Below are 18,625 nucleotides of genomic sequence, written 5' to 3' on the forward strand. Positions count from 1 at the left end.
AATGAACCAAATGGTCATTTAATCCCTTCCACTTATCTGCATGTCAGACTGTTTGTTTCTTTAAAGACTTAGCCAATGTCAACTTTTTCACTAAAGTTAAATGCAGGGGGACAGCATCTGGATGGAAGAACTTTAATCTTTTGCCCCCTGCTATGGGCTCAAATTGGATTCAAACCATTTAATTGCCAAAACGTGATTTGTTGATAAATGGATTTCTTTGGGGGGGGGGAATATGTTGTCTTTCATGTAATAATAACGAGTATGTAGGAACCTTCTTTTTAAGACGACCACATCCACATCAGTCTGAGTCAACAGACAGAAAAAATATTCTTCAGGTTTTTTACTCCCTTGACTGCTGCACCAATTCAACATTTGAACCAAAACAAAACTACTTGCCATAGCAGTTCTGTTAAGGAGAGCTAAAGTGGGCACAGCTCAGTGAAACAGCAGGCCTGCTTAAAAAGGCATCAATTATTTCAAGTATATCAAGAAATACAAGGGCATCTACAAAAACCTCTACTTAACATCCTGGAGGACTATCATCAGAGTACACTGCAGATGGGTGGACCACTTGTCCGATCCAGTATAAATGTACTTCCTATGAAGGTACCACCAAGAGAGATCTTAAATCAATATTCCTTTGGTCTGGTCAATACTTAGGTCTGAAAAGACAGACTTTGGGACTTTGAAAAGCCAGTAAGTGTGAGAGCTAGGCCATTCAAAGATGTGTTGCCACTGAAGACAGCATGGACCCATGCTACTCCATTCCTAGCCTGTAACGATGTCTTGTTCCAGTTAACATGTTGGGTTTGGCCCTCATTTTGTGTTCATCCTAACACCATCTTTAGGGACAAGATTTATTGAAATCAAATGTTGTCGGCCTCAATGACAATCTTGCAGCAGACAGGTAGGCTGTTGCATTAGAAACAAACAAAGGAATTACTCATATATGCGGTCACCCTGGAAGGGCTCATATAGCTTAATCTATTTATAGCTTTATTTACATAACAATACATAAGTGTATATTGTTATTTATATAACAATATACAGTGCACCCGCGTCACATGTGGCTTTCAGCATAGGCTGAAAGCCATGCTGGGAGAAGGGGCGGTGTGTCCCATATGGAATAATAGGGCACGCGCACATGGCGCGCGTGCACCACTGCACCACCACGCCACTGCATGCATGAGCCCCATTCATTTAAATGGGGCTCGAGCATAGGCAGAACTCCCTTTACATGGGTGAGTCCGGAACGGATCCCCCGCATAAAGAAAGGGCAGACTATACAATGGGACCTTGGTATCTGTGGACCTGACATCTGCGGATTTGAGCATCCACGGAAGATAAGCCCACATTGTCTCCCAATGGCGGCACATGAACGCAGTTGCACCACCACTGGGGATAAATGCACTGAAGTCCATCCTCCCTCCCTCCCTCCTTCCTTCCTTCCTTTCTCCCCCCTCCCTCCCCCTCCAAGGCTTCTTCTCTGGACTTGGCTTTGGGAGCAGTTCAGAGGCAGAGGTTGGAACCCCATCAGCCAGAGGGAGTGGAAGCTGGGGCTTGGGTCTCAGAATCTGGAGGTTCCATCCTGGGTGTTGGGCCTGGGGGAGGGGGCTATGAGACCAAAGCCTCAGCTCTGTCTCCCTCCAGCTGGCAGGACTACAACCTGTATCTCTGAATCGCTCCCAAAGCCAAGCCCAGGACAGAAGCCTCAGAGGGGGAAGGAGGGGGGAGAAGGAGGAAGGAAGGAAGGAAGGAAGGAAGGAAGGAAGGAAGGAGAGAGCAAGAGAGATAGAGGAAGGAGGGAGAGGGGAGGTGGTGCAGCCATCGGCATGCACTGCCATTATGGTTAATGGGACTTGAGGATTCCGAGATTTTGGTATCCACAGGAGGTTCAGAACAGACCCACCATGGATACCAAGGGCCAACTATATAAACTATACAATATCCATGAAATACATGATAGATTGAACTGCACCAAGCTTGTACTAGTAGACAAGACTTCAATGAATGTTGTGTACCTTCAAGTCGTTTCTGACTTATGACGATCCGAAGGCGAACACTATCTTAGGGTTTTCTTGACAAGTTTCTACAGAGAGGGCTTGCCACTACCATCCTCTGAAGCTGAGCGTGTGTGTCTTGCCCAAGTTCACCCAATGGGTTCTTATGGCAGAGCTGAGATTTGAACCCTGATCTCCAGAGTCCAGTGCTCAAACCACTACACCACATTGAGTTCTATGATATCTTAATAAATAACACTTCTGGACTGTGATTGCAATCAAGCTATTAAGCCAGACTTCTCACACCTATCATCTTCAGAATGCTTTGGACCACAAGTCTCATTCCCTCGAAGCTAAGAGGGTGACAGAAGCTGCCATCCAACACTTTTGAAAAACAAAAAATCATATGAAGGTTACTTCAAAATTTCATCTAACCAGTTCAAATGCTCAAATTATGACAGAGAAACTGAACTAATAACAATAGGGGACAGTGATAAGGAATGACAGCCCTCTTTCAAATTGTTTAGCAGATACAGATTTAATTAGTATTTACAATCTTCCCACAAAATCTTGACTTCAACCACTGCTCTTTAGAAATGAAATTATTTTCAATTTGGTGAAGTCACCACAAGGCAGGTTAATTACTTCATCTGTTTTCAGAAAGGGAACAGGAAACTTTTGAGCAAAAGAATACTGCTGCACTAGTTTGCTGCTGGACGTATCATGTCAGAAGAAAGTGAAAGAGCTGTTACAGTCTATCAGACTGATAATCCTCCAACTAAAACAGATTTATTGTACATGGCAGATCATAACAGCTCCAAAAGAAGCCATCACTGCCACTGAGTGGCAACTTGTTTTCACTTTAAGGGGTGCAACATTTGGATTCCAAAGATTAAGTCCCCTGGTTGTTCTGATCTATGGCATGCACAACCCCCTCAGGAAGGCCACCACACATCCACAAAGTGCCATTCCAAAACAAATGCTATTACATTTTCAGTGATTCAGTCCAAGAATTGTTTTCAGTATGGACTACTAGGCACAACTCTGCTAACCTGAGGTAGTTGCAGACCCATCTTTTTCACAGATATTACCAATAATCACATGGAATTTTTAATAAAGAATTAAATCAATCTGTTCTGCCAAACATTGCACTAACTTCAGTTTCTTCCAACTGGAAAAAGCTATAGTGTAATGTTTGAAGTGCTGAACCAAGGAAAGCTAAAGTCAAATCCTTGCTTGGCCATGCATTACTAGGTGACCTTGGAGTATCACAAACTTTCAGCAAACTTACTTTACACAGTTTTGTGGGAACTAAAGGAGCAGAGCTTAAATACCTTAAAGGCACCAGATTCTGTCTTATCCTGGAAGCCAGGCAGGGTTGGCCCTGGTTAGTACTTGGATGGGAGACTGCCAACAAATACCAGGTGCTGTAGGCTATATTTCAGAGTCAGAAGCTGGCAAAACCACCTGAGTATTCCTTGCTTTAAAAAAACCTGCATAGTTCATGATGTTGCCATAAGTCAACAGATGACTTGAAGGCCCATATACATACTATATAAAGAGAGAGAAAGAGTGGAGACCATGTAGGCATAGTACTGATAATTAAAGTGATACAGATAAAACTACAGATAAAAATAGCAGCAGCATTTTGTCAAGCACAAACAACTCTAATGACCTTTTTGTCATATCATTGTTGCTTTTTTTGTCTTTTTTTTTTTTTACTTAAGGCAAAATAAACAAAAAACAAACAAAAAGATCCATGAAAATATTCTTGGGAACCACCAAAGAGTAGCACTGCCATTTGACTTCAGGGAAAAATGCAAAGGAAAATCAGGACAAACGGCAGTAATTGCTCATGGGAAAGCAAGGTCTTCTTTCAGAAACAGAGATTAAATATTTTATTTTAACTAGAATAAATTTAGGGTAACTTTTAAAACTTTCTCACCAACGATGTGTGTTAATAATCTGCTGCCTGAGACAATACTCCAAGCATTTGATAAAGCGGACTGCAATCTATCGAAGTTTGAAAACTAGTACAGTACTGTACTTTTTATTCATTTATTCATTCTTGAATGAGAATGATAGGGCAATCATATGACCACACACTAACACAGACCAGGGTATCAAATTTGGTAACAGGCTTGAGGTTTGTTAGAAAATACATGTGTATTGGTGTGGTGGTGTGGTTGAGCACTGGACTATGACTCTGGAGACCAGGGTTCAAATCCCAGCTCAGCCATGGAAACTAGCTAGGTGACTTTGGCACACTTTGGCTCTAGGCACACTCTTTCAGCCTCAGAAGATGGCTATGACAAAGCCCTTCTGAAGAAACTTGCCAAGAAAACTCCATGATAGGTTCACCTTAGGTTCTCCATTAGTCAGGAAAGACTTGAAGGCTCAACAACATGTACACTGGCACATATGATTAAAGTACATATACTGACTTGTAGATATAGCACATGCTTACCACTTTATCAGGTCTTCCTATTTCATGTCCACATAACAAAAAGGGCTATTTTTGTCACTTTTACTCCATACCGGAGTGAGACATCTTTTTAGGAAAAACTGACCTTGACTGAAGTGGCCTTGAACCTGGAACACTTTCCTTATTGCAATTCTGAATTTCCCAATAGCTTATTGTTCATTTACACTTTTCAATAACAGATGAAGACAAGACAAACTTCTTGAGGATAATGCCTCACACTCCCCTTGTCCTGCTGATACACAGTGTTTTGCCAGCTCTCCTAATGCATTGCAGAGACTCTCACCCAGCTGAATAAAGAGATTCAGCCACTGCAGAGGGTGGGAATAACAGTCAGTGAAGGCCATGTCTCATGAATATTCAGCTGAAACTCCAGGCACCCAGCTAATCCTTCAAATTCTTCATTCCAGAGAGATCACAACAGTTCAAAATAGAACAGGCTATATATTGTGGATTAGCCAATGAACTACCTCTTCTGTTAGGACAGGACAGGACCTTAAAGTGTGGTTGGTTGGTTGCTTATTTGGTTTCCCAAATGCTTCCATTTGATACTTCTTCTATACTGCCTGTGGAGTCAAGCATCCTAGAAGATTGTTGCCAAGGCCCTTGACTTTCCAGCTGAGTGCCAGCTATTTGCAAACCTGGCCAAATTAAACTTTGCATGTGTGCATGCATGCATGCACACACACACAAACTTTGGCTACAAGATCTGTACTAGCACATGGACGATGTTCACTTTTCTGTGCATTAAAAACAACATCCCAACTCTTTACAAACAGTTGATCTAAACAGAAGTTGGATATTCTTAATTCTTTAAGCACAAGATCAACTAACCTAGTAATTAAGTTGATTTCTTGCATGCTATGTTAAGTGCTGGAATTATTTATGTGCTGGATTTGGAACGATACATAAAAGTATTTAAACCTTTACATCTTTCACTGCATGATACTTTTTACTGGGAAGAAACCTGAAATATGTGGACATGTTGCCATTTTCAAGTTGGAAGTTATAAAAATATTAAATTTTAGATTAATTGCTACAATATTTGTTTGAAGAAGATGTTTTCATCTTACTCAGATTTTTCTAAAACTAGCCAGTCCTGCTAGCCAGTTTCCCATTGTGTGTATTGGGCATGGTGAATAAAAGACATCAGTATCTGACTTAGCTAGCAAACCCTGAGGGGTTAAGGTAAAATGGATTGAAATTAATAGTGGCCATCATCATTTTGGAAGGAGTGAAATAAAGAACCATTAAAAAAACTGGGTGACCGAGATGGAATAGAACTGATGTAATAGAAGCACAGAGTGAAAAATCTTGGCTCCTTTTTAAAGCTCTCATATCAGCTATCAGTTTCAAGGTGGGTACCCTGAAATTGTTAATGACTCAAGGAGGTAGCCAGGATTTTAGGAAGGAGGGGGTCCAGACTAAGTGCCACCATTATATGGGGGCTTGGGTGCAGTGGCGCAGCAGCACGCACTATTCATTTTTCTAATGGAAGGGGGGGGGTCCACACCCCCAAGAACCCCCCCCCCTTGGCTACATCCCTGAATGACTGTATTTCGAATCCTTGACTAAACACACAGATGGAGTGAAATTATTTGCCTAGGCTCCACTACTGCTGACAAACCAAGCAGCAATTACTTGATTGTGGTGGGGGATTGGATCAAGTGTACCTTAGTTACTGCAAAAATAATTTAAGATCTCAGATCCCTCCTGTTCAAAGTACTTGTAAATTTTCCATTGGTTTCAAGAGCAAGGATACATTGTGCTACTACACAACTCGGTACATCTGTTTTTCCAGGTTGTAATTTACATGAATTTTCATGGACAGCATGACTTAAAATTTTGCCTACCACAATTTAGATGAGTGTGCCTCCTTAAGCCCTCTTATGCAGGGGCATCTGTTCTGTCGTTAATCTGTAGTTTCCTCTTGGTATAAGGCAGAGCTAAAACAAAAATGAATAAGCAAATAAGCAAATAAATAAAAATCAAAGATCTGAAATCTAACAAATATCAGAATTTGAAATCTTTAGAACAATGTAATTGTCACTCTCACACTTGTAATACACACATTTTAAGGCAGAGATTCAAACTGGGTGGCTCCAGAAAAGGCTACCTCTTTCCTCAGTATTAATCATGCTGGCTAGGCCTTCTATGACCTGTGGACCCCAACACCTGGATGGTTGCATGATTCTGATTCTTATTTTTCAAGAAGATTTCAAACTTGAGAGGTACCTTGTGTTTCTAAAATGCCGAACATTATTGATTCCTGGTAACTGGGGGAAGGGAATTTAATTATAATATTCATTTATATTTTTGCAAACAAAATGAAGCCAGGAGATTGCTTGAAACCCCCCTTTCAAAAAAAAACACCCTATCATTGTTGCTCTAATATAAAGTTCAAAATGTCAACCACCAAGAAAGTGGACCGATTTCTTTCCCTGTACCAGAGTAAGAGGGTAGGGTGGCTTTCAGAAGAGGTTTCCCTGCTTTCTTTGTGAACCAAACCACTTTTGTAAACATCATTACATCACCACCTACTGACAATTTATAAGATTAGAAGCATTACAATTACAACAACACAGTTAATATAAAAATGGAGGATGGGCAGGCGAAACAAAACAATTTAAGAAAATTTAAATAAGAAATCATTAGCCACATGAAAGAGAGCTTATATGCACTCCATAAAATGCATTCTATAATGGGACCCAAATTTCTATCACTCTTTTTATTTATTAAATTTTGAGTTTCCTGTCCATAAAAAAAATGCCAAAGATGGTTATCAATACTGTGATACCATAGACTGTAAAATATTATAAGCAATATATACCCATCTAAAATTAAATAAGAAAATTTTAAAGTTCCAACCAGTTAAAGCATCATTAAAATATAATAGATTAAATTGTTAGAAACTAGTGAACCTAAATACCCTGAAGGCACCAGATCCTGTCTGATCTTGGAAACTAAGCATTAATATCCATGGTTAGTACTTACATGGGAGAAATATAGCCTATGGAATACCTTGGAATACCATGAGCTGTAGGCAATATTTCAGAAGATGACAACGGCAAAACACCTCTGAATATTCCTTGCCTAAGAAAACCCTATGAAATTCATGGGGTGGCCATAAATCAACAGGTGACTTGAAGGCTCATACACCCAGAGAAATAAACTGAGACCACCAAGCATGGTTTAGTGGAGTCTAAGCACAGGTGTAAACTAAGATTGTAAGCGGCCAGGGATCAAATCCCATGGAAAGTCATGGAAACCCAATAAGTGACCTTGGGCAAGTCATACTCTCTCAGCCTCAAAGGCAGGCAATGCAAACACTCTCGGAACACATCTTTCCAAGACAACCCTGTGACAGATTCACTTAGGGGTAACCATAAGTCAGCAATGACTTGAACACACAACACATATATAAAATATGACCCACAAACATATTCCTTTGTTCTACGTACACTGAAAAGCCGAATTTATGTTGTTTTAACTTGGTGATCCCATCCTACAGCAGCCATGATGGAAACTACATGGGCCATGCCTATCTGGAGCAAAGAAATACAATCATGCCAGATTTGAATGTATGTATCTTATACTGCCATGGACCAGGTCATATCTGGATGGTATCTCACCAGCCACCCTAATGTCAAATAACACCCTAATGTTAATTGGTCAGAAATAAACTGGCCTGCCTATTCCCTCTCCTCCTTATCCATAAAACCCCAATCTTTTCTGTTCTAATTCTACTACACATGTATCACATCTGAATAAATCTAAATACACCCAATCCTAACAAGATCCTTATCCCAGGATTTATTATTATTGTTGTTATTAAGTATTTAAGGAACAGAGTAGATAATACTGGATATATAAGGGGAATTCCACGTATGCTCACACCCCATTGAAAACAATGGGGCATGTATGTCATACACTTTATTTTCACATGGCTTCAGCGTAGGGTTGCCATTCCTCAGGACCTCCAAACCGGGACAAATGTAGGACAAAATTTTCAAATGTAGGACCTTTATTTTATTTTATTTATTTATTTTTCCCTACATTTGAATAGGAGCCTCGCTGAGGGGATGCTTTCCCTCCCGGCCTGGACTCTGGCCTCGCAGCAGCAGCGGCGACACTGGAGCTCGAGCGGGGAGGGAATCCTCCCTTCAGGGACGCTTCCCCCCCCCCCCGCCTGAGCCCCAGCTTTGCTGCGGCAGGGGCAGGGCTAAGGCAGGGAAGGAATCCTCCCTTCAAGGAGGCTTTCCCTCCTGGCCTGAGCACCGGCTTCGCTGTTGCGGTGGCGGGAGTGGGGCTAAGGCGGGGAGGGAATCCTCCCTTCAGGGAGGCTTCCCCCCCCCAGAAATTATAATACTTTTCAAGGCATGAAGAGAAACATTACCATCCGTTAACATATATACAGTTGTCCCTCCATATTCGCTAGGGTTAGGGGAACAAGACCCCCGTGAATATGGAAAAACCGCAAATAATAAAAACACTGTTTTTACCTGAGAGGACACCTCTTTAGCAATCTCTAGGTCCTCTAGTGCAACTCTGTGGTCAATGTCCAACAAGAGGGTAGAATGGCACTGGAGTAGCTACAAATGGTCTTTCAGTGCAACTTTTAGTTAAAGTTGACCACAGAGTTGCACTGGAAGACCTAGACAGTCCTAGAGAGAACATATTAATGAAATCCGTGAATAATCAAAGCCACAAATATCAAAGCCTCAAATATGGAGGGATGACTGTATATTAAGGCTGTTAGAGGCACAGAAACAGAAGCTGGTAAAATATTTTTCTGGAATAAAATTAGTCTGCGGTCATTCTCAGGTTAAAATACCACTATTTCCTGAAAGAAAAAAGGAAGTGTTGGATGGAATAACTGAAAAAAGTAGTTATAAATCTAAAAGTCAGAAGTTATTTGCCAAAGATGAACTCTTGATCCTGTTGAAAACAAATGAGTTGTGTAAAGGAGGCCACACCTAGGGTTATTCTCGTTGCTAGAAGACCTTCAGTCTAGAAACAGATGAAATAGTAATGAGGTCAATAATTATTATTGGAATCCATATTTATATAGATATGCAGATTTTTGTAAAATTGATCAGTAGATTAATCAATTAAAAATTTGTCAGTTAAAAAACTGTAAACCCTTTAGTTGGGCTGCAGTCCTACTATTAACCCCCCAAATGCGGTCACATCTGGAACTCTACATGCAGGTTTTGTCACTTCGGTGAATAAATGTTTAATTTGTCACCTCATTAAATAAAAAATAATCAATGACAGACCTAGAAAGGTGCAAAAAAGGCACCAAAATTATCAACAGACTGAAGCATCTTCCTTAGAAGAGTAGGCTAGAAATAGCATCTGGGACATCTTGGCTCATTAAGAAAGAGGAATGCAATGACCATCTATTAAATTATGCACAGTGTGATATGATAGTGGTTTATAAAATTTTGCAAATGACAAAGGAAGCTGGCTCAAACAATGAGGGGATACGTCTTCACCCCACTTTCACACCTCAGCTATCTATCCCTGCACCTCTCTCAAACCAGTATGTAGACAGATCTTGTAACACACCTTTGAGACTAACACTCACACTAGTCTTTGCTCTCTTCATTGAAGGCAATTCTGAGATTATTACCAAAGCTGATTTAAATACCAGTGATCAAGACTAGTAAAATGAGGGGCTGGTATCCAGTGGATGGGAATGGGGAGGAATGTGTTGCAGAGGTTTTCTGTGTTGGGATACAAAAGTCACAAATCAGAGGGGGATTTCCCTTTCTCAGCTGGAAGAATAGGCACCAATCAGGCTGACAATAGACTTGCATATGTGTATGTGCCCAAGTCACCTGTTGACTTATGGCAACCCCATGGATTTTATAGGGTTTTCTTAGGTAAGGATACACAAGAAGTAGATTTACCATTTCCTCCTCTGAAATAAAGGCTGGCAGCACCTAGCATTTGTTGTTTTTCTCTCATCCAAGTACTAACCAGAGTTGACCTTGCTTAGGTTTCCAAGACCAGATGGGATCTGGTGCTTTAGGGTATTTAGGCCCTCAACAGATTACCCCTCCTCACACACACACACACACACCCCGAGCATTTTGGTATGTAGCATGATGGCCTCAAATTACATACCAAATATTGTAAGGATCATCTGTTGTGAGTGCTCTTTTGGCTCTCAGCCTGTAGGCCCAGGTGGCTGTGCTGAACAGCATGTGAAGCAAACCTATATAAAGCTCACCTCAAATCTCATGCGAGGATGGTCTCTTGTGAGCATTCTGGGCTCACAAGAGACCTCTAATGTCATGGAGCCTGAAATGCTCATGAAAGGCCCTCTCTTGTAAGGCTTGAAGGAGGTTTTATTTGGGCCTCTCTCACGTGTACCAGCCAGTCTTTAGCTGACCTGGTAACAGAGTGAGCATTCCTATATTGCTGTTTGGAAAACCAGATAACCCTAGCTGGGGAAGCTCTGGCAGGAAAAATAAGGGCCTAAAGCTGCTCTCAGTGGCGCTTCAATTGATACTAAAACAGGAAATGAAGTCAACACTTGGTCTGACAGCATGAAGATGTCAGTGAGAAATCTGCTGATGCTAATGTCTGCACGGAGTTGTTCCGTCATTTGTGGGAGTCAAGAGCAAATGTTCAAGGAGGCAGTATACAGAAAACTATTTTTAGCCATCAACTCAGCCATTTTAAGTGCACCTTCCCATTTTAGAACTTTTTAAAAAGGAAGCACTATTCCTTTTCATCTGTGCCATGCAAATTTGTTAGTCAGCAAAGGATTCCTTGCCTAAACAAAGAAGGAAGCAGGAATGTTCATCAGACAGAAGAATGTTGCCTGCAGAGTTGATGCTTTTCTTAAGAATACCTTTGCAGACTACAGGCCCACATAGGGCAGATGAAGAATATCTACAAGCACTACAAATAAAGAAAGAAATAAGGATGACAGCCTAAAAACAAAGTAAAGGTAAAAGTATAAAGGAGGAAAATACAATTCTTACCAATGCAATCACTGAGGGAAAGAATGGGAAGCAAATGTACATTAGCATGCAATGCAATGAAAGGGGCATGGCTCCCGCCAAAACACTGTGCTGTAGATGTTTTTGAGGATATCTGCACCTCTACAGAGTGACCCCATATGTGTGAGTCACAAAAAGCACAAAGAAGAAACAGTTTGTTCATCTTTTCACCCAGAAGTGAACATCAGCAGAATTCAAAGACACATGTTTTAACAACAACCACCTCTTGGTCCTTTATCATAAATTATACTTAGTACAGTACTCCATGGTTAAACCAAATTAATTAATTTCCAAAAGCAGAAGTGTACTTAAAACAGGTTAAAGTGTAAACAAATCCCTTTAAATAAATCCCCGCAGCATAGAAGAGGCTCTCTCACACTATACAACTGTAGCAAAATGATTCTACCTGAACTGCCATGGATGGACTCTATGCAATCCTGGGGTTAGTAATTCTGGGGATGCATCAGACAAGCTCTCTGGATGAGAACACTAAATATCCTTCCTAAACCACAGATCCCAGAATTCCATACGATATTGCAGTGACAGATAAAGTAGAATCTCATTTCTAAAACTATGTGGTATAAAAAGACCCAAGGGCCATTATCCTGGGCCATTATTGCTCCTTTACATGGATCTGTTCCTTAGGAAGATTCTGGAAAGTGATTATTGTGTCCCAGGAACTGCCAATACTGGGGAAGCTGTGACTGAAATTGTGGCCACCACCATTCTGATCAAAGGTTGACAGCAGCTAGGGATCACAGGAAGGATGGTGGGTGGGGGAAGAAGAAGAGGAGCCATGGAAAGGAATTGGCACATGGATGTCTGAGAATATCCAAAAGGAAACGTATGGAAAAGACAAAATAATGCATGGGGTACCAGCACAGTGTAGTGATTTGTACATTGGACTCTAACACTAGAGACCAGGGATTCTCCCCTCAGCCAGGGAAACTCACTGGGTGACTTTGGGTGTGTCACACACTCTCAGCCCCAGAAAATCCTGTGATAGGGTTGCCATAAGTCAGAAACAACTGGAAGGCACACAATAACAACAGGCATACTGTATATACTCATGTATAAGTCTAGAATTTTTAGTCTAAAATTGACTTCAAAAAACAGAGTAGACTTATCCACAGGTCAATATAAGTGCTGTACTTTAACTCTTATTTTTTTTAAAAAGGAACTATCTCCTGGCAGAAGGCAAGAGTGTAATTTGTCCTCGAAGCATTGGTCTACCTCTGCTCTTTCATCCGTCCAGCCTTTAGTGTGAACACAAACAACTGTGCCTGCTGGAATTGTCTAAGGTCTTTATTACCGTTTTCCTTTTCTTTATCCTTTAGATCCTTTGTTATACACCCCTGAGTTTTACCCTCGACTTATCCATGGGTCATATAAAAATCCATAATTTTGGCCTCAAAACCTTCCCTCAACTTATACATGAGGTAGACTTATAGTTCAGTATATATGGTATATGTATCCAGGGAATTGCAGAAACAAAATGGAAGGAAAAGCTTCCTCTCTCTACCCCGACTCAACCCCTACTCCCATACACACAGACACTGCCATGTGGTTATCTTTTTCTTTTCTGACCTTCTCACTCTTTTCCATTCTTCCCCTATCTAGTTCTCATATCACCTTCTCCAAAACCACAAAACTTTATTTGCTGGTTGTACAAACTAACCTCCCATGTCTTCAAGAGAAAAAACACAACTGACTAGTTTAAACCTTTACCTGAAGGGGGTATTATCTTATATTCTTTTAATTCTCTAGAAAACTGGGCCTGAGAGCATTAAGAATACAGCTCAAAACTTTAGAGGTCCCCCAAACCAATGCAAATAAACCAAGAGAATTATCTGTAGGCCTAAAATCAGAATTTATCTTTACAGGTATGTTAATAAGAATAACATCAAAGATTATGTGTTTAGATTATTTTCTACCTGATATGTAACTATTCTTTCTAATCTTCCCAAATGATCAAAAAGGTGTATTTTAGAAAGCAATATGTAGACATGTTGCCTAAATAACACTTTCCACTTTCACTAGTACCTTGGATATGGATGGCTGTCTAGAATAAATACAAAGAATCTGTGCAAAAGAAATCACTTATTGTTGTCTTACGAGTATCCAACTAACAGAGAGCTGGTATGGTGTGGTGGTTTGAGCATAACTCTGGAGAAAAGTGTTCACTTGGCCATGGAAACCCACTGGGTGACCTGGGGCAAGTCATACTCTTTCGGAGAATGGCAGTAACAAACCTCCTCTGAACCAATCTTGCAAGAAACCCCCATGATATGTTTACCTTAGGTTCACCATAAGTCAGAAATAACTTGAAGACACACAATAACAATCCCAACTAACAAGGGTCCTAAATATCCAAAAGACAACAGATAGGATCAAATCTTGGAAGCTAAGCAGGGTAAGCCCTAGTTAATACTTGAATGTGAGACCACCAACAAATACCAGGTGCTGTAAGCTATATTTCGGAGGAAGGAACTGGCAAAACCACCACAGAGTATTCTTTGTCCAAGAAAATCCTATAAATTCATGGAGTCACTATAAGTCAACAGACACTTCTCACATGACAAGCTCTTTGTAATTGTCAATATCAAGATTATATCAGACATGAGAAGTCTTGTAATACTCCTTCTTTAAATGTTTGTGGGGATCTTAACCTTAAAGTTTTATAAATCATACTGCAAAGTTTTATACATTGTATTTCATAATACTGTGAACGTGGGATGATAATCCAAACCAAGTAAATGAATAATACAGTGTTGCGAGAGAGAGAGAGGTCAGGCAAAGATGTTGATGACAAGTATCAGTGTTCATACCAAGATAAACCTAACTTACAATGCAGCACGGTACAACTGAACAGTTCTTAAAAAACAAACAAGGATTGGATGGACTCTCACACAATCAATTGGGGCCACAATATTATCAGCTTTACTTATCTTTCTCGACAGACAGGACTTTTTCTTTTTCAACTGAAAAGGATGAGAGCTTTGCTACTGATAAAACAAAATGGGAGTAGAGATGCTGTTTTCCTAGTAAAAGCCATCCCATAAATTCTTTGTTCACAGTACAACTTTTTATGAGCAAATTATTGGGTTATAACCCAATAACATATAATCGATTCCTTGGCTAGCTGTAAAGGTGGTAAGGATATTCACTCTTCTGTCAACACTATCTTTTGCAGCACAGAGGAGACTGGATGCATCTCAATTACGAATTTTCTACATCCAGAATTCAGAACTGGCCTGTTGCTATAAAATAACAACCAACATGGTTGGTCCTATGACAAAGATGTTCTTAGGATGGTCTCTTGGGGTCCTTTCACATTACACAAGCTAAGCTAACACTTTCTTCTAAGTGGTAGTGACTTATGAAAAAGGAAGATGAAGAGCAGATATCACAGGGACCCCAATTTTCTACACATGTGTGTGTTTCACTATAAAGTGTAGGCAGGGACACAAGATCTAAGACTGATGACTATTTCTGAGCAGCTCACAAGGAGCATGAGCCAATGGGCCAATTTATTCTCAATTCAGAGTAGAGACATAAATGCCACAGCTGCTGGCACACAAGGCAATGAAAAGCAATGGACTTGTAAGCTATTCAAGACTCTGAACAGCCATGTGGGGGGGGGGGGGGGGGGGGGGGGGGGGGGGCAGACGGAGAAGAAAATGTATCCAGCAGAAAATGGAAAATAGTGCTGATGAAGATTCTCCACTCTTAAAACACTCCTCTCCATGGTGAATGGCCCTAATCATTAGGTCCCTAAATGATTTTCTTATTTGTCCCATATGTCCACTTGGTCTGCAAAACATTACAGTCCATGATGGCCAGCTGTCTGAGAATACACCTCCGTGGCTACCTTGCTATTTGCAAAATTATGAAGAGGCAGAAAGGTTTAAGCAGCCTACTAAATAAGTTCCAAATAAGCCTGTAACTCTGCACAATGATGTCACTTGCCCCATACATACCCATTTGTACCCATGAGAAACTAAGAACCAACTTTTATGAAGAGTCCCTTATCTAACTTTTAACTTGTAACACAGTGAGCAAATAAATGGCTATATGCTCCCCAATCCTGATTTACTGGCCTCACTGAAACTTAAAAAATAAAATAAACACCAGCTGAAATTGAATAGTTAGTGTTGCACTAGACTAGAGCAAGAACTCACAAGGCCAAAGTGCCAGTACTTTCTAATTTGCAAGAATTCCTCACACCTACACCCTCGTGGTGCAGTGGTTAAATGCCAGTACTGCATCCACTCACTCACAAACCACAAGGTTGTGAGTTCAATCCCAGACAGGGGCTCAGAGTTGACTCAGCCTTGCATCCTGCCGAGGTTGTTAAAATTAGTACCCAGCTTGTTGGGGACAATTAACTTACAGTTGCAAACCACTTAGAGACTGCTCAGTGCAGTATGAAGCAGTAGATAAATAAAGCTGCTTTTACTATTGCTACTGCTACACTCTCAGCCTTCCCACTTCTTTTTTTCCCTTAGCTACAAACTTCTCAGTAAACATTGGGGGGGGGGGTGTTTGAGGGAGTATTTTTCCCACTAGCAACATATGTTGTAATTTACAACATTGTAAAATACAGTATTTTGGGGTGGGGTGACATGGGATGGTCTCAGATGGGTGAAGAAGGCCCATTCATTTTACAAAAGACCTGCCCTAGGTGGAGATGAAAAGTACTAGAACTGGTTTGCTTTGATATGGATCTGCACACCTGACACAGCTGCCTACATTTTGGGGCATACCTTCATGGCCACATGAGTGCCTACACTTCAACAATTACCATTCCACCACTATGTTCAATGCTGCACTGACTGATAAGATAGAGGCTTAGGGGAAAACGTTTAACCAACTTTACTGTGGCAGGATATGCACTTTAAAAGGACGGGGCTAACATAAGATGCAATTCATTCTGTAATTGTAATACTCAGAGAGAGAGAGACAAATACAAATAGCAGTAGTAAAGGAAACTTCCTGAAGAGTCAAACCGTGAGCTTGTATTTAGAATGCTTTGCATATTTCTGGTTATCAGATTATGGCTGAAGAAAGTAAACCAGAGGGCAATCAGAACTGATACTCAGGGCCAGCAGTTGCAGTCATTCACAGAACCTACCCTAACTAGGTCAAAGGTTTCCAAAAGCAGCAACAGCAGAATGATCCAGTCCCTAAGACAAACCTGTTGTTCCCCCTAACCATATACTATTGGACAAATTCAAGGAATAAAGCTGACAGACTGCAGATGCTCAGCTGCCATCCACAGCCTTCTCCTGGTGACGAGGTTCTGCGAGAAGTTGTCAGGTACTGAGAGATGAGGGAAAAACAGAAGTCAGTAAAATAAAAGTATCTAAAGGCCTTTACAGACCAGCACTTTTTGCCGGCCTTTGCGTGGAGTTAGGGCACAGCATCCTCACACTGGATGCCCAACTCCACGTCTAGGGCACCATTTTGGTCTGTATGGCACAAGCCATCATGGTGCAATACTGGCACTGCAACTACATGATGCAACGCCAAAGGGGCATCATAAAACCACGCTGCTGCCGCTATGAAACCCCTTGGAGAATGCAAAAAGAAGCTGCAGGATCAGGGCTGTGGTGTGACGTTGCCCCGGCCCCAATCCAGCCAGTAAAGGAGCAGCTGCAGACCCCCCTTTGGAGGGGTCTGCATATCCCTAAATACCACTAAAAACAGACACAAGTGTTTTACTTTAACATTCTCTGTCCATTTCCATGGGATGAACAAGCTCTCAAACTCGTCCACTCCTTTCATCATTTTGCAAATACCTGCACACCCTTGGGTTCAAATTCCAGCTGTATAATAAAGCGCTGTATAATTACAGCGCTTTAGAAATAAAGTTTAATAATAATAATAATAATAATAATAATAATTCCCTTGCTTTCTCACTCTCCATTCACATAACTGACCAGTCCACAGCAGCCTCCACCACTACGTATTTGATATTTTAGCACTGAATTTTTTTTATTTTTAGCAAAAAATTGGGAAAAAGCTGGAGAAATAGACACTGATGAATGGTTAACCAAAGCTTTAGAAGTTACAAAGATGGGTAAATTAACAATGTTGCTACGTGAGGATGGGAGTTATGATAAGACAAACGAAGAAATGTGGAAACCTCTGTTGAAATACTCTAAGAACAGATGGTCAAAGTCTACACAATGAAATGAAATGAAGTTAAGAATATTTTGGATACTATGGAAGACAAGGATATAGCTGAATATGTTATGCAGGATGTGTGTTACCCTTCCCTAAATGGATGTTACTATAAATGTAAAACATAGATAAAAATTCTAGATATAGAATAATGGCTGGGAAACAAGTTGAGAAAGAAACAAGATATAAGAAGAACAGGGAGGTTTAGAATGCTACAATTTCTGTATTATAATAATGGTACAAGACTGAAAGTTATGTACTTAAAGGAATTCTATACATAGACTGTTATGTATAAACAAGAAAATTAGTTATTAGTGTGAGATGAGGGCTATATGTAAAAACAAGAATAGAGTAATATGTTGTAAAAAGCTGTTTCATAATAAGGAAAAGAATATCCAGGGGAAACAGTAAGGAGGGAGGGAGGGAGGGAGGGAGGGAGGGAAGCGGGCGGAAAGAGACCGGAAAAAGAAATATGTGAAGCTTGGTTTTTAACGTAATGGTTGTTTTCTTATTGGATATATGTTATGCATATGCAATGTAAATATGAATAAAATATTTTAATAAAGAATTTCTTTTAATTATTGTAGTAATTTAATCCTATTTTAATGTACTATTTTAATATGTTTTTAACTGTATGGGTTTTTTTTAATGCTGTAAGCCGCCCTGTGTCCCAGTCCTGGGAGAAGGGCGGGACATAAATATAATAATAATAATAATAATAATAATAATAATAATAATAATAATAATAATAATAATAACAATAATAATAACAATAATAATACATGGTACTCAGAACATGTGTGAACAATTCATCAGCTTCTGACAGCTGTGGTTTTGAATCAGCCCAGATTGATTTTTGGCCATGTGTCATGGTCTGAGGCAGTCAGTCAAACATCAATGGGCATGCAGGAAATCCTGTTTTGGCATTTGACTATAAGTAT

General features: G+C 40.3%; 1 protein-coding gene across 8 annotated transcripts in view; it reads right to left on the reverse strand.

Annotated features, from left to right (window-relative positions):
• The window catches only part of CXXC5 (CXXC finger protein 5), an 80,348-nt gene that overhangs the window by 29,654 nt on the left and 32,069 nt on the right, over window positions 1-18,625 (reverse strand). For 5 of the 8 annotated variants that reach the window (XM_042463539.1, XM_042463537.1, XM_042463532.1 and 2 more), the window contains exon 2: window positions 6,336-6,428. The exons of 2 other annotated variants lie outside the window; for them this stretch is intronic. The gene's annotated coding sequence lies outside the window, so the exon portion shown is untranslated. Of the gene's footprint in view, window positions 1-6,335; window positions 6,429-6,553; window positions 6,819-18,625 lie in introns of those variants that run through there. One more of the 8 variants, XM_042463533.1, reaches the window with a different exon arrangement.

Source organism: Sceloporus undulatus, chromosome 4 (assembly GCF_019175285.1).
Source record: "Sceloporus undulatus isolate JIND9_A2432 ecotype Alabama chromosome 4, SceUnd_v1.1, whole genome shotgun sequence".
Taxonomy (NCBI): Eukaryota; Metazoa; Chordata; class Lepidosauria; order Squamata; family Phrynosomatidae; genus Sceloporus; species Sceloporus undulatus.